The sequence below is a fragment of the Xiphophorus maculatus genome, chromosome 9 (genome assembly GCF_002775205.1).
Source record: "Xiphophorus maculatus strain JP 163 A chromosome 9, X_maculatus-5.0-male, whole genome shotgun sequence".
Classification (NCBI taxonomy): domain Eukaryota; kingdom Metazoa; phylum Chordata; class Actinopteri; order Cyprinodontiformes; family Poeciliidae; genus Xiphophorus; species Xiphophorus maculatus.
In genome coordinates, this window is record NC_036451.1 from 21,143,404 (window position 1) to 21,148,055 (window position 4,652).

Here is a 4,652-nt window from a genome sequence, read left to right on the forward strand (position 1 = left end):
GGGAAATGAAGGGATCGGATCAGATGGAACGCACAAACTTAAAGACAGTCCAACAACCCACTCCCAGATGCACACCGCAAAGTGATTTGTGTTTTTAGTGCAGCAAATGTCTTGGTGTCAAGAACAGTGTAAAAAAAAAAGACAACAGATTTGGCACCTTACAGATTTCTTCTGTTTTGCTTTTTTGTCACATTTAATGGTTTAAAGCACCTTTTAATCTCAGACAAAGATAACCAGAGTTACATACAAAATGCATTTTTCAAATGACAAAACCATTTATTAAGGGGAAAACAAAGCTATCCACACTAATCTGGCCCAATTGGGAAAAGTAATTATCCCACTTGTTAAATCAAAAGTTAACTGTAATAAATTAACTGACCACATTTTTGTGATTACATTCCTTAGCGGGGCTAATTACAGCCAGACCTGTAGAATCATGAATTTCTCAAACATAAACCCTTGAAGCGGGTTGCAATAACACCGGGACATTGACTTCTGTGTGTCTGGAAAAGAACGAGAGTCACTTCTGGGGCTTTGAGACCAAAGGGAACCACAACAGAGAAATATGAAACAGTTCCCCAGGAGCGGCCAGCCTATCAAAAGTCCTCAAAAAGTTTATCTATGATTCATTTAGGAGATCAAAAAGCAACCCAGAGCAACATCAAAAGCCTTGAACGCCTCACTCATGCTTTCTAAAAGATATCTGGATGATCACAATGACTTTTGAGAATATATTCTGTTGAGTCTTTTTGGAAAACATTCATGAAACTAATAGTGTTTCAAAAAAACCCAACAACAAAGAGACTGTCATGAAACGGTGTGAGGTGGTGAGGCAGATGCGGTGGACCCAGGTTGAAAATGAGTTATGATGGTTTTAATGATGAGTATAAGGCACAAAAACAGTCCAAAACACAATCCAAAATAGTCCAAAACCCTGGCAGCACTGCTGAGAGGAAGCCAGGGCTCAACACAGGTAGCAACGGGGAAAATGGACGGACGACTGATGACTTACAACTTACGGTTAACGACAGCTAGACAAGGACCCGATGAGGAACAAGGAACACAGGTGGGGTTAAATACACAGAGGGTAATCATGGAACAAGACACACGTGGGAACAATCAAGGGGAGACAGGACAACATGGAAACTCAGAGACACATAAACTCAAAATAAACACACAGAGAAACTCAAATCACGACACAGACGGCTAAACATCACCACAATGTTTATCTGTAGTGTGACGACCTGGGTTTGCTTTGCTGGTTCAGGATCTAAATTATTTTTTAGGTTTTAGTTGGAGCTACGACCATGATATCCTGACAGAGTGTATCCTATCATCAGTTTGTCCTTTTGACCTCAGATGCACTTGGATTGTGAAGTAAGATAATAATAATAAAAAAAAAAAACCAGCATGTCCATCTCTGAGTAGCTTCAAAAACCTAAATGAAGGTTTTGGAAATTAACTTAAATCAAATTATGATGCTGTGATATGACCTTACAGAGGCTGTTCGTGCATGAAAGCCCATCCAGTGTGGCTGAAATCATTTCTGCAAAGAAGAGTGGGATTGTTTTGTTTTCTTCTTAACGGGTGAAATCGTCGTTTAAAAACTGCTTTTTAGATTTACTCTGGTTTTGTTTGTCCAATTTTACGTTTTTATGATCGGAAAACGTTTAAAAACAGAATAAATCTTTGAGGGTGAAACACTTTTCTCACCACATTGTTTGCCTGGCGTCCCTCTGTAGGTCTGTCTGCCTAGTTTCGCTTGGTCCGTTCTGCAGCCTCTTCAGCCTTCCTGCATGGAAAAGCTTTCGGGAGAGCCAGAGCTTGGAGATCCAGCAGTTTCAGGGGTTGTGTGATGGATTAGAGCTCAGTCCCTGCCAGTGGTGTTAGCGCAGCGACTGAGCACTTGGCAGAACAACCGGTATCAGGGGAGGAGGGAGTGGAAAGAAAGAGACAGAGAAGTGGAGGGGTGGGCTGCTACTAGCCAGAGAGAGGGGTGTGAGGACAGATAAGAAGAGGAGAGAGCAAATATTCATGAAAAATGTTCACTTAAATCATCAGCTGGTTGCTAACAACATCACAGTTCCTACTATATGTGCATGTACGTATGTCGACTCTGTCTGCATCTGTGACAGAGTGCGTCCAGTTTCCAGAAAGTGGAGCTTGAATTGTCCTTTTTATGGATTTCTCTGAAAATCCGCTCCAATCAGCAAGTTCAGCAGAAACACACAAAATGTTGCACACAATTAGCATCACCTTCGAATTGTGATCTAAAGGGCTTCATTTCTGATTTCATTGCTGCCGTTAAGTCTACAGAAGTGAGATGTGAAGGCAGTGTTTTTTTCTTTTTTTTCCCTCAGTAGTTGTAGTGAAAGAAAGCCAGTCAGGAAGATCAGCAGGGTTCACGAGAGAAGCTGGAGCGCTTTGCTGCAGTTCATCCTTTAAATGTGAAGCAGCAGCAGCAGCAGAGATGTTTGGCTTGACTCAGCTGTCACCTGAAACTGTTCTGATACAATTGAAGGAGACTAAGCTGTTTACACTGAAGCCAATATCTAACAGCGGATTATGTGTAAAACCACGGGTGTAACGGCACAGATAAGTCACGGTTCGGTGAGGTACCTCGGTTTTCAAGTCACAGTTCATTTAGACAGGGAAAAAGAAAGAAACGTTCAAGTTTTCCCTCTCTCTTTGTTCTCCAAATCTATTTTTTATGATTAAAAATACTTTAAAAACATCTCAAAGACCAGAAGACAAAAAAAAATATCATCCTTACCATGAGAAGCTCTTGACAGGGTAAGCTTTGTACGAGCAGGCAGAAGGTGTTTACAGGTCACTTTGCAGTAAAGTCAATAAAAAAACCTAGATAATTTGTAACCTCTCTGAGCAGAATAGTCCACTGCAGACCATATATCAAACAAAATAAAAGTTGTGTTTACCTGAAGGATAGCTCTGAGTTATCAAAAATAATAGAAATTTTAAAAGAATATTAAGGACAGTTCATTTTAATCTTGCAAAAAAAACCCAAAAACCCTGTCATCTTATTTATTCACTAGTGACATTATGACGCTATGCCGATGCTCTGTCTGGCCCAGTGAAGATTTAATAAGCTCTGCATGCTAAAAGCTAAAATGGGTTCTTAACGTAATACTCCTGCTTTAATGCTCAATTAAGCACGGGTAAAAAACTAAAACAGGATGGAGACTTTGTTGCAAAAGTGAGAAAGTTTTGCTGCAGCTAAACACAATGAGTTCTGCATTACAACCTTCCCAAATGAACAGTCCTTTCATTGATATGAAATGAGTCACAGTTGTGAGGTGTTTTTGTTAGTTTTTTTGCTTTGTCTCACATGGCTTCACACCTAAGTTCCTCCTTTGATAATCTACTGAGTGAGAACGAGAACAGGCACAAGTGGAAGGACGCAGGAAGTGTACTGAAAAAGTTTTGCCTTTTAGAGTTCAAATGACTCAGAATGATGCAAAATCACCATCCAGAGCTTGTCAGTTTGGTTCATTTGAAATGACTCAAAATAAATTTTGTACATTTCAGTCATTTCAATTTTGTCAAATGAACAAAATTCATATTCTCTTTGAGTCATTTCAAATTACTTTTTGTCATGACTTGAGTCATTTCATTTCAAATGAATCAAAAAGACAAAATTGCCATCCTGAGTTAGTGATTGCTTCATAAACATGTTGTGCATATTCTATGGGTACAGACAACTCAGTAGGAGTTTGCCTGCCGTATTTTGAACACAGTGTTACTTTATAGGTAATCTATGCTGAATTTATCACTTATAGTCATCTGAAGATCTTCTGGGTGCATTTCATGGGAATTTTAGTTTATCGCAGAGCTTGTAAATACAACAAGAGGTGCAAAACCAATTGGAAAAATGGAGTCTAGTTGCAATGATAACTAAATAAATGCATCAAAAGGATGATGGGAGTACACTTGACAATGTTAATCAATTTACATCCACACAGATAGCAGAAATAGCCCTCTATATTTGTGACCCACTGTTTCTAATCAGGAGGAGTTTTTAAGAGATATTTTTGTAAGTGAAGCGGCCAGCTGACTGGCAGTGTGTAGTAGCCAGAAGTTGCGAAATGGGGAGCATTGTGGAGAAACAAAAAAATCCAATCTCTCCAGTACTTTCTTTAGCGATTTTTTTGTTTCTTTTTTGGAGAAACAAAAAAATCCAATCTCTCCAGTACTTTCTTTAGCGTTTCATAACTGGACTTTAAAGAATAGCAGGCCAGAACAGAAACTCCTAGTCAACCTTGAGGCCTCTACATATGGCCCAAGTCTGTTTTTTTGCAAAAGAGGCCAAATACAAAAGCATGCCATACTTTTTAAGATTTTTATTTGTAAAACCATGTATTCTTTACCTTTCACTTTACAATTATGCACTGCTGTTGGTCTGTCGATGCGAATCCTACTGAAATAATTCGGAGTGATGTGGAAAAGTTCAGAGGATATGAATACTTTTGCAAGGCACTGTAGATACGATTTTAGCCAAACACTTATTTCTACATTACAGTCATTTCACAGTTGTGAGCTAGAGGATTCCCTCACTCAGTCACGGAGTTAACCAAACATCTTTCGTCCCTCTAAAGCCCCCAGGACTCCGACACTCAGCTTCAGTGAAACCAGAA